Source organism: Triturus cristatus, chromosome 5_1 (genome assembly GCF_964204655.1).
Source record: "Triturus cristatus chromosome 5_1, aTriCri1.1, whole genome shotgun sequence".
Taxonomy (NCBI): Eukaryota; Metazoa; Chordata; class Amphibia; order Caudata; family Salamandridae; genus Triturus; species Triturus cristatus.
In genome coordinates, this window is record NC_140587.1 from 51,373,440 (window position 1) to 51,385,930 (window position 12,491).

At 45.7% G+C, this 12,491-nt stretch overlaps 1 long non-coding RNA gene across 2 annotated transcripts in view; it reads right to left on the reverse strand.

The window, feature by feature from the left end:
- LOC146830142 (uncharacterized) overlaps nt 1-12,491 on the reverse strand; it is a 102,815-nt gene that overhangs the window by 80,126 nt on the left and 10,198 nt on the right. For both annotated transcript variants that reach the window (XR_014961371.1, XR_014961370.1), the window contains exon 2: nt 238-293. This is a non-coding gene — a long non-coding RNA (uncharacterized LOC146830142). The remainder of the gene's footprint in view (nt 1-237; nt 294-12,491) is intronic.

The window sequence follows — 12,491 nt, forward strand, 5'->3', positions numbered from 1 at the left end:
TTTCTACCCCCCACACCACCCCATCCCCTCATCTCCTCATCATGGCTTCCACTCGAATAAAGTCTGGAGTTAACTGCTTCAAAGTCATTTATCCCCCTAATCTGTCCAAAGCAGCAGCAAAACGGTTCAAGCATAACACCATTGAACAATTTCCAGATTCCCTCTTTGTTGACCAATTTCATAATGGGCGTCTAGGGAAGATCAAAAATGACTTCATTTTCTTCACTCACGACATACCTTCCTGGTCCTCCAGCTTCTTCAATTCCTTCAACGTCTCCTCCTCCTCTTCTTTCCTGCGTGGGAAGCGATTACAAATTTCTCTTTAATGGCTCTCTCCCCATTACACTTTATAACAATGGCACTGTCATGGTCCAAGCTACAGACTCCTGTCTCTCTCTCTTTGACCACCTCTTCCACTCCCTTTGTCCCACCCCTGCGAATACGATCACCCTCGATTCTCCCTCTAGCTCGTCTACTTTCTCCCTTTCTCCCTTTCTCCCCCCATGACCCGCCTATATTCCTTCAGACCGCTCTCCCGGGAGTCACAGGTCTACCCTTTATCCCCCCTTCTCTTGCTCCCTCCCCTCCCATTCTTCCCTCTTCCCAATTTGATCTCCCCCTTACCTCGCCTGCTTTACCTCTAGCCTCCCCTCCACACACTGCATCTCCCCAATATTCCAATGCCATCTCCCGCCTCTAAACCCCCTATTCCTACCCATCTCCCCCCTACTTAATCCACCTTTCTTAAAACCTGATCAACCGATCAGCTCTCCTTACCCTCCCCCTTTCCTCCCCCCTTCTCCTCATCCCTTTCCGCTCTTCCCCTACCCTCGTACCTTCAATTCTGTTGTTACACCTCCCATCTCTCTACAACCTCCCCTCCCCCTCCTATGCTTCACATCCCTGTCTCCCCTCTTGGTAATTCCATCCTCTTCCCTCCCTCTGACCTTACAGTCCTTCCTCCTCCTATGCTTCACAACCCTGTCTCCCCGCATGGTAATTCCGTCCTCTTCCCTCCCTTTGACCTTACAGTCCCTCACTCCTCCCACAACTACCATTTAGTCCAATCCCCCCCACTCTGGCTGGTGCCTGTCTCCCTACATTCATCTTTCATAGCCTACGGTACCTGGCCTGCACCTTCTCTCTTCTCCCCATACCTCTGGCCTTCCATTGACCCCCCTCCCTCCCCTTCCTGTACAGCTCCTTCTCCCCTCATCTTCCCATACCTCTGGCCATCCATTGACCCTCCTCTATCCCCTCCCTGTACAGCCCCTTCTCCTCTCATCTTACCGTATCCCCGGCATTCCCTTGATCCCCCTCCTCCCCCCCCTCCACCTCTCGCCCTCCCCCTCTACTTCACAATTTTCTTCTCCTACTTATGATCTCTACTCTTCACCTCTGCTCAACACCAGTAAAAATATCATTGTAACTCCATCCACTCCTTTCCACCACCATCTTTCCCCACCTTCGACCCCTGCACCCCAACACTCTCCCCGGTCCCCCACCTCCCCCTGTCCTCCTTCGCATACTTCACTCCCTCCCTTAACCATCGAGCCACCCAACACTCCGTGCTCAGCCCACCTCTCCCTGGAAAATAAACTTGATTCTCTCATCTCTTCCATTTCCCAGTTTGAAGCGTCCATTGCACTTTTAAGTGCTAAGATATCCCCCGTCCCTAATAACCTCCCGAGAAGTTCCCTGCTCCCGCGCCCCAATAAAGCCAACCACAGTCTGTCCTCCACAGACATTGCCAACCTACTGGCTAGCTACAAGACTACCACTGTCAATCCCTCTCCACTCTCCTCTCCTAAAAATTCTACTCAATTCACAATTCAGACCATTTCTTCCGTCAGAAATTACCAGCCTCCCTCTCACGGGGCACCCTCATTCAATAATCTAATCCCTATCTCCCTTAACAGCCCAAACACTCCCATCACCAAAACGGTTGCGTCAGAGCTCCATTGTATGCTCCACAACTGCAGATCTGCAACCAAACACGAACTGGAAATCTCTGACACTATCACCCACCACAATCTTGACATGCTCTTCCTCACTGAGACCTGGTTTAATGAGTCCTCTCACACTTTGTTTTATCTTCTGATTCCTACCGACTAATCTATCCTCATAAGCGACGGAACAGACAAGATCGGGGGAGGTGTTGCTATTATCTTCAGAAACTCCCTTCAAAATAAAGCCTTTCTCTACCATCTTCTTCAGCACATTTGAATGCCTATCCCTAGAACTTCAAGTTCATTACGGCTCACCCTTCAGGTTCCATGCCATCTACCACCCGCCTGGTAACTGCTCTTCCTTCATAGAGGAACTCACCGACTTCATTAGTGACATATATTCTCAAAGTGACAGGCAGATCTTCCTAGGTGACTTCAATCTCCACTGGGGCTCCGTGGAAGACTCAGCTGCCAACAAGCTTGCCACCTTTCTCTCAGCTAACGATCTTGTTCAACCCTGTTTGGAAATTACACACGTCAAGGGCTCAATTCTGGAACTTGTTATTTCTAAATCAGACCTGCTTACCATTGCTCCCCCTATCCATGTAGACTGGTCAGACCATTTCATCATTCCCTTCCGTTTTCACCTTTCGCACGCTATAGCTCTTGGCCAACCTAAAAGGACTTCTACCTGGTTCTGCAACACTAAAAACATTGATCTTGAGACTCTGTGTGATTCTGCTATGCGTTCAGTTCCTAGACTAGACCCTAACGCGGATGTCAACGATCTCACCCCCCATTGTCTCTCAATCCTAGCAGTCGAAATGTCGCTCCACTCCAAAGCAAAAGGAAAAGACCCACCCCCTCAGCACCTTGGTTCAATAAAGCTCTCTATGACGAAAGGAAAAACCTTAGAATCTTGGAGAAACTTTAAAGACAATCTCCATCCTCCTCCAATCTCTCTCTTTTACGTTCGGCAAGATCCAAATACCAAAAGCACATCTTCCATGAAAAAGCATCTCATTTCAGATCCCTCCTCAACTTTTCGACCTCATCAAAAACCCAAACTGCTCTCCCCAAATCATCAAGCCTGAGGATTCTTCAAAGAAAGCAGCATAATTCGCTTTTTTCTTTGATGAAAAGGTCAAATAACTGGTGGATCAGGTCACCCACCCCCATTGAGGAGCGCAAATCCTTGGTCACTTGGCAGAACTTTACTGCCATCTCGGAAGCTGACCTCCTCAAATGCATCCTCGAAACCAAACCCTCCAACCATTCTTCTGACCCCATACCTAGTGTCATCGCCATTGATTTCTATACCAATACTCTCTCTTACTAGACCAGGCTAGTTAACCTCTTCCTTAGTCAAGGCTCCCTCCCATCTGTCTCCCTTTTCTTTAAAAAATCACAGAAAAATGTGTTGCAAAACAACTTTCCCAACACATTATGGACAATAATCTCCTTGACGTGTTCCAGTTTGGCTTTATTCAAAATTGCAGCACTGAAACAGCCCTGCTGCAAGTGATTGATGATGTGCTGCATATACTCGATTCTGGGGAATCGTGCCTTCTGATTCTTCTTGACCTCTCTGCAGCCTTTGACACTGTTAATCACAACACCCTCCTTAACACTCTTCAGCAGAGAATGGGTGTGGAAGGCACAGTGCTTAAATGGTTTGCCTCTTTTCTCTCGGATCAAGATTGCGAACAGTCTCTCGGCTCCACCGGTGGTTGGTCAAGGTGTCCCTCAAGGTTCTAGCCTTGTACCCACTCTGTTTAATCTTTATCTGGAACCATTAGGGAACCTCCTTAGCAAATCTGGGATTCTTTACCATCTCTATGCGGATGACACTCAAATCTACCTCAAGTTGTCTTCCTCACTACTCAACTCTACTCTCAACTGGAGGTTAGTTCACCAACTCATTCTCAATCCCTCCAAAACTGAATTCCTCCTATCTACTTCTCTCTCCCCGCCTCCTGTTCAATCCTGAATAGATAAGCTGAATTTACTCCACAATACACCCATCATTGTTGTCTGTGCTAAATCCCTAGGTGTCATACTTGACAAAAGACTCAACCTAATCTCACACATCAACTCCATTGCCAAGAACGCGAGTTATCAGCTGCGCCTTCTGTGGGGGATTTGTCGGTTCTTTCCGGAGAAAGACCTAAAAACCCTGGTCCAATCGCTAGTTCTCTCTAGACTGGGTTATTGTAATTCCCTTCTGACTGGCCTACCCAAATCTCACCTCTCCCCCCTCAAAACCGTCCTCCATTCAGCAGCTCGCTTCATTTCAGGCTCCAACACTGGCGTAACGAAACTCGAGGGGGCCTCCCTGCAAGGCACATGGAGGGGCCCCCTCCGGGCTCATTCGGGAGCTCTGCAGACCGAGTGCTGTGCAGAGGGGTCCCCCTGGAGCTTGGGGCCCCCCTGCACCGCGGGGGCTGTGGGGGCCTGTGTTACGCCCCTGGGCTCCAAACGAAGTGATCACATCACTCCTATCCTGTCCTCTCTTCTCTGGCTTCCCATCGAGGCTAGAGCTATTTACAAAACGGCCTGCATCACCCACAAAACCTTGCACACTTCCTCCCCTCGCTATCCGGCGAATAAACTGAAATTGTCTGGAGGCTTGAGACCTTCTCGGAATGCGGAAAAGTTTCTGCTTGAGCCCCCCTCCTTCATAAGGGAAAAATCGATGGCTCAATCATTCTCAGGTAATGCGGTGAGAATTTGGAACTCGCTTCCTCCATTGCACCGTGCCACCCCCTCCATCCGGTTCTTCAAAGCTGACCTCAAATCTCTTCTATTCCAAAGACACTTTCAGAACTAATTCCTTCATTCTCAGACCCCGCCAGGAAGTTTGTTAGTCATTGTAAATTTGTAATATTTTTTTGTACATTCCTTGCTTGCTGTGTTTGATATTGTGTTCTTGCCTTCTATGTTTTTCCCTACCTCCTCTTGCTTGCTGTGTGTGATACTGTGTTCTGCTATTTTTGTAACGTTTTATTTTGTAACATTTCTCTCATGTAATGTAACTGGTTCTATTGTACAGTGCTCTGACCCCTTCAGGTAATGTCCGCGCTTTATAAAAATGCATTAAATAAAAAGAAATTAAAGAAAACTCATGAATCATCACCAGGGCCGGACTGGGAACCGAAACCGGCCCTGGAAAACTGCTCGGCCGGCCCCTCCCCCCACCAGGGGAAGAAGGGGGGTGCGGCCGAGCTGTTTGCAGGGACGGTTTCGGCCGATTTTTTTTACAGCGGGCCGGAATTGCTGGCCCCCGGTAACAAAAATGGCCCACCAGGGGCTAAAACTGGTCCCTAACCAGGCGGCCCACCAGGGAAACGCCTGGTGCCCGCTACGGCCAGTCCGGTCCTGATCATCACATACAGATTTAAACTGTAAGCCCCTTCCTGCCATCGCCTCTAATTAGTATCCATGTTTCTCGCTGTTACTTTCCTTCCCTTTCTGTCTCTTCATTATCTATAGTTATTTCCCCCTCTCGTCGCGTGCGCTTTCATAATGCCCTCCCTCCCTCCTGCCCTTCCCACTTTCTCTTTTGTTGTCTTTTTCTTCATGGTTCTTTCTCCTTGCATATATCAATCGCCCTTTCTCTTCCCATTGACGCCTGTCCTTCCCCGTCTGTTTTTCTACCTCCTTTGCATTTATTTGTTCCTTTCTCTCTCTAATGTGTCTTTATCCCCCCACACACTTTCTTCAAGTCTCTCCTTGTTCGGTCTGTCATTTGCACTGTTTTCTCCCTCTCTCTTCTGGCCTTTCTTTCCTGTTCCTTACTTGTTCTTTCCATCTTTTTTCCCGTTTGATGGCATCTCCCTCCCCCACTCACCAGGCAGTGTACGGTGTTACGGTAACAAACATAATCTGACTTTCTGAAAGGTAATCCGGTGCTCAAGTAAAGCGTCCTAACGCCCCTAAGCGAAGTCCACGTTGTGAAAAAACTGAAACAAACTAGGCAGCATTCAGAGTCACAGTGAGATGACGAACATTGGGGCATATCAGCAAGGAACGGCGCTGAATGACGCAAAGCGCGCTTAGCGCTTTGTTATTCATCGCCCTGGTAGCGCGTTATCAACAACGAGTTGCTCCTGGGCGATAAAAATTCCAGAGATAGCGGGGGAACATCGCTGGTTTTCCAGCGATGTTCCCTGCAAAAGGGCGATAACCTTGCTGATACGACCCTGTGTTCGTAGCAGCATAATCCACCCCCTATGTTAGGGATGGGTAAGTCAGGATTTTAGCAGACGTTTTCTCCAAAAACTAACGTCTGCTAAAATGCTGGGGCAGCCTTGTAAATATCGCAATGTGCACATCAGCGATATTTCCAAGGCTGTACTGCCCAGTGACGCCCACTTTGCATCTCATTAGAGATGCAAAGGGAGGCGTCGGGAAAAAGGGTGTTAACATGCGATAATGCAGGTTAGCACCCTCTTGTAAATAGGGCGATAGTTTTATCTCTGCTTTTTTGTCTTTTAGAGCCAAAAAAGCGGACATAAAGCCCTTGTTAATATGCCCCATTATTGGGGAGCGGGCATGTCTTGTTTTTTAATACCCTGACAGAACAGATGTGGGAAAAACAGCCAGTGAGGCGAACTCGGGGGCATATTTACAAGGACGGCGATAAATAAACGCAAAGCGCACTTAGCGCTTTTCTATTTATCGCCGGATTATATCGTCCTGTTAGTGTGTTACTTACAAAGCGTTTCACCAGGGCGAAAAAATTACCAGCGATAGCGGGGAAATCGCTGTTTTGCGGGGAACATCGCAGGTTTTCCAGCAATGTTCCCTGCAAAACGGCGATAACCTTGCTGATACGACCCTGTGGTCGTATCAGCACAATTCACCCCCATAATAGGTAGGAACATAAGGTGGAGAGAATCTTAACAAATGCGAGATTAAGGGATCGTTTTCGGGGTCAACATCTGCATTCGAAGGGGAGGTGGCAATGCTGGATAACATTTGTCAATTGCCATTCGATGTTGTCTGTCAGACACCTCAATTTAACGATCAGTTTCATCATCTTTAAATTATCGAGCAGCTTGTAAAACAGTCATCCCTTTTTCCCTTCTATCTTACTTTGCCTGTTTAGTTTCTCTCTGTTTGGCTTCCTTGCGCCAAAGGCGAAAGGAGTCAAACATAGCCGGCCGGGCTTTCTTTTTAAACAATCCTACCTCTAGGTTGTCTAAAATATCTGATTCAAAACTACCATTTTGTGGCCACTGTAGAACACCATCTTTCTTCGTGTAGCGAACCCATACTTTATTAAAGGTAATGGGACCCACGCCATGCTTTGAGTAGAGCTCATAAGTCGGAGTTCCAACCGGAGGTATCGGACACGAATCCTCCAAACGGGAATCCCTATCACAACAAAAACAGCACCATTTCCTAAACTTACTGAGGCCAGGCATCGTAACTCACTGGTGCGTATTTTTCGGCTACTTTAGACCCAGTAGCTAGGGCATTGCATAGTTGTTTGAAAGCTATGGCAGCAGCAGCTGTTTCCATTCGTCAACCTGCTGGATTAGTATTGGATAATACTCTGATTGTGATGGTGCCGCATGCAGTGGATACCCTTCTGAATAGGACGAAAACTCAGCACCTTACGAGTGCACGTTTGTCAGGTTATGAGTTGACGCTCTTGGCTAGTCATGTGCATATTAAGAGATGCAACACTCTGAACCCGGCTACATTGTTGCCGATTCCTATAGAGAAAGATGCTCAGGAACAACACAATTGTTTTCTCCGGACAGAGGAGGAAACAAAAGGCAGAACTGATTTGAAAGATACTCCACTTTCGCATTCCGATGGTACCCTATGGGTGGATGGCTCTTGTTTTAAGCTTCCGAATGGTGAGACGACTGCGGCATATGCTGTTACTGCTGGAGCAGAGTTTTCTGTTGAAAATCTATTGGGTTTTTAAGCTCCGGTTTGTCTATTTGTCATAATTAAAAATATTAATTAATAATTACTAATTATTTGTTTTGTGTAAATGTTTTAACTAACCAATACGTACTAATGAGAGAAAAACGATACGTGGGAATGCTTTCGTTTTGCTTATTAGTAATGTGCGTGTTTTATTAAATAAATGTTGCTGGGTGCTGTTTATTTTAAAGCACAAAACGCTTTTGGATTGTTATGTATTAATGCTTTTCTGTGTTGCAAAGGCTAGATAATTACATACACATAAGGGTATTAGTGGGGTTAACACTGTTTAATCACTATGCTGTGGTAACGTTGTTTTTGTCTCTTTTAATTAAGATGGTATGTCTTGGCCTAATATAAGATGGCTGCCGTTTGCAGCCTGGGCTCGAGTAATAAATTTGTGATGAGAAGGCCTTGCTGAACATGGTCGAGAGTCATCTGACCACAGTCTTCGCCTGGTTTGAAATTTTCCGTGAGCACAGCAGTTCTGGGCCAGCATCCAGAACATCCGAGTAACCTTGGAGGACAAAGGAGCCATAATGAATGAACTGAATGGACTCTGAGATCATAATGTCGGTGCAGAGGAAATATGAACATGAGGCGATACTTTCGAAAGTTTAGTTCCGCTTTCCGTCTTTTTATTTTTGTGATTTTTTCTGAGCGGAGATTTTCCAAATGTAGCGATGCTACATCCTTTCCTGCTCGCTCTGCTCAGCGGCTCAGCGGATATCTAAAACATTTTATGTTGCTTTCTTTTGTTAGAATTATTATAAATATTGTTAGCCTAGAGAGGGTTTTTTGCCACTTCGCCACTTCTTCCCAAATCTGCGTTGGTGAGGATCTATGCTGTGAGGACGGCGACTCAGGAGACTTCTGCTGAGAGACCTGTCCTGACCCTTTCTGACATTTAGCTAGAATAGGTAATTATGAGAGAAATGATTTGCTCTGATTGATTTTCCTCGACTAATTTTAGATAAAGTACCATAATTTTTAATTACAGTGTCGGTGGTTATTTCTTGTCAATTATTGAGTACTCTGTTTGATTATTGATGTATAGATTGTTTAGATCATGACTCAGGACAGTTACAATAACTAGGTCCTATCGACCTCAGTGTAGATGTAGGGTGTTTAGGAGTTTTCTTCCACAGGTACAGTGATGGTAGGGTATTTGAGCGTATGTTAGTGAAATGGGCCCAAGTGTATGATGAGTGTATGTGCGTGTAACTGTGAAATTACTCTATCCGTGGAAGTAGGGAGATTTTGTACACCCCAATCTGCACCAATTTCCTGGTAGCAGAATTTGATGGTTATTGATGATTGTCTTGATCTGATTAGATTGCTTGTACATTGGCTTATTGATTATTGATTGATGTTGGAATATGTACTAATACTATATGTTGGAGTTGTCGTGTTGAGTTATATGTAGTGCTTCTGGAACTTGGGAGCTAGTAGCAGTTCCGTAGTAGGGCAGAGGGAAGTATATGCTGCTCTCGGGAAAGACGGGATTGTAGGAAAAACGTGTGACAATTGAAGTTGCGCGTCACATTGTCTGGGTTCGGAATCAGTGACATTTGTCGTATGTTACTATTAGAAATATTTCTGGTATAAAAGGAGTGCGTATGATAGCGAAGGTTATCTGTGAAATTCTGGTCTTAAGTCCCAGGGATCCGTAAGGTTCACCGTTAAAGCTTATCGCGGGAGAAGTAATAGGTATTCTCTGAGCTTGTCTGAAGGACTGGGCAGAGGTAAGCTGCTTGGTTAACGTGTGTTATAATTCTTTAGCGGGACAGATTGTTCGCTGTTCTCGGGGAAGCAGGATTCTGTGTGTATGTACTAGATTTTCTTGTATGAATGTGCGTGAATGCTTGTACATTTTGTTGATTGTAAAACTCTTTGGATAAGTCCTAGAGGAAGCAGTTAATGAATGTATGTTAGAAGGGCAGAGTAGAGGGATGTGCTACTGTGTCAACGGGATTCTTGTGAAATAGATTTTCTTTACTATTCTATGGTTAGCGAAGCAGACAATGGAGATGTTTATATGTTGTAACTAATAGATTTTGTAGAAATTTGACACGAAGTCTACTGAGGAGATTTTGTAAAGGAGGGGTAGACGAGTGACAGGAGACAGGAGACAGAAGCGACTGCAGCGGCTGCTGACGTCATAGAGACCTAGCTCTGATTGGGTAGTGGGTCGGAACAGTGCTCGCGCTAGGATTGGTGCGTTGGTGTGAGCCGCGCAAGGATTGGAAGAGGTATTCTAGTGACGTAGGCGCTCCAGGATTGGTGCGTTAGTGTGAGTCGCGCTGTTATTGGTTGAAAAATCGTATTGTACAGTTGTAATACAGAAGGGATTAGAAAGTTTTGGTAAACGTTAAAATGTATTACCAAGAAGAGAAAAAGAAAAAATCTTTGTTTGGAAAGATAAAGCGTTGGTTTGACAAGGATAAAGATGTTAAAACAAGAGAGGGTGAATTGTTACCTCCAGCGAAAACACCTGCATCCTTCATGGCTGCGAGATATGGGTATCATACCTGTATATGGTTGGAGAATTGGGTTAGGTATACAAAGGAAGATGGTGTCCTAGCATTTCCGGAACATGGTTCATTTAATCTGGCCGTGTTGAGAAATTTACGAGAAAAGATGTTATGTCTTGACCCAAGACCAAGGCCGACACAGTTTGAGGCTTTAGTAGAATGGGAAGAGGAAGTACATGAGCGAGAAAAACATAGGTCTGGAGGAAATTACAGGCACATGTTTGGAAGGAGACATGATCGTGAAAGAGAGTGAATGTTTATATGGACAGCCAATACGCGTTTGGCGTGGCTCACAGTTTTGGACGATAGTGGAGAGAGAGAGGATTTCTTACCTCCCATGGTACTAAAATACAGCATGGTCAGTTGGTGAGTGAGCTTTTGGAATCGCTCACTTTACCTACCCAAATAGCGATAGTGAAGTGTAGTGCCCATAAGAAGATTACGGATGATGTGGGTCGAGAGAATGCGTTTGCCGACCAGGTAGTGAAAGAGACAGCGAGAGATGTTGCAAGTCGCATATATGTTGCAGGCCCTGCTAGATGGATTGGAGAAGGAAAAATGTGTGAGGATACGATAGAAAGTGTGAAAATGATTCAGGCAGAAGCTACTGAGAAGGAATTGAGTACGTGGAGAGAGAGTACGGGAATGTTAGATTCGACAGGCTGTTGGATAGAATTGTTAGAACAGCAACGATGGTTGTTGCCAGATGCGTATGTGCTTCCGGTGGTTACTATGGCGCATGGTCCAGCTCATATTAGTGCAAAGGGAATTTGTAAGCTTTTGGCCCCTGTATGGCAGAATGGAGGGATTCCTAAATATGCAGAGAATTTGGTTAAACATTGTATAGTTTGCTTAATGCATAATCCAGGAAAGGGAACACCAACTCCGGCAGGTCATTTTGCTCCTCCAACGTATCCGTTTGAGGTGCTGCAAATAGACTACATTTATAGGGAACGATGTAACAACCTGAAGTATGTCCTTGTGGTTGTCTGTGCCTTTTCCAAATGGATAGAGGCCTACCCCCTAAAGGATAATACTGCTGTGTCTACAGCCAAGGTTTTGCTCAAAGAGTACTTCCCGAGGTATGGATTGCCTCGAATTGTCTGGAGTGACAATGGAAGTGAATTTGTAGGCCAGATAATGCAGAAAGTGTGTGCAGGTCTGGGTATCAGGCAGAAGTTTCATGCTGCGAACCACCCTCAGTCAGCAGGTCTAGTTGAGTGTTATAATGGCACTCTGAAACTGAAGCTTGCGAAGATTCAGGCCAGCACTGGTCTTGCTTGGCCTGACGCCTTACCTTTGGCACTTCTGTCTACGAGAACGACTGTCCATTCTCGTGTGGGACTTAGCCCATATGAGATAGTTTTTGGACGCCCGGCTAATGTCAGGGGAGTTCCTAGACCTAAGAAGTACAGCGATATAGAATACCCAGTGTTGATTGACTACTTACATGATTTGACTGCTACATTGCGTGTTCTTCACCAACAGGTCCACGATGCTCTACCTTCGGCTTCTACAGATCCGGGTCACACCATTCAACCCGGCGATTTTGTGTTGATCCGAAATTTTCAGAGGTCCAAGAATTTGGAGCCTCGTTGGTCCAAACCGTGTCAAGTTCTGTTGACAACACGTACGGCACTGAAGGTCTTTGGAAAAAAACACTGGATCCATGGTGTGCATTGTAAAAAGGTACCTTTGCCTTTACCTTATGACCAGTGGGTCCGTGAAGGCATTGGTGATTCGGAAGGTGAGAAAGTTCCCCGATTCGTACCTTTTAGCAGTGCGCACCTGGATTGGACTCGATCTGATAGAGAAGATGATGAAGTTCTGCATGAAGCTGTACCACCACATCTGAGATTGGATATGAGTCACTCAGAGACACTTTTTCAGGACCAGACTGTGTGAAATAAAGTCCGCTACAATTTGAGATCCAGAGCAATAAATGATTGAACCTTTTTTTTTAATTGCACTTTTCCTTCTAAGAGACTATTTTTCTTTTTTTTCTTTTTTTTTCGAACTACCAGCCGGTTCAGTTGCGTGTTCCGTGGTTGAGTCTTGGGTGTGA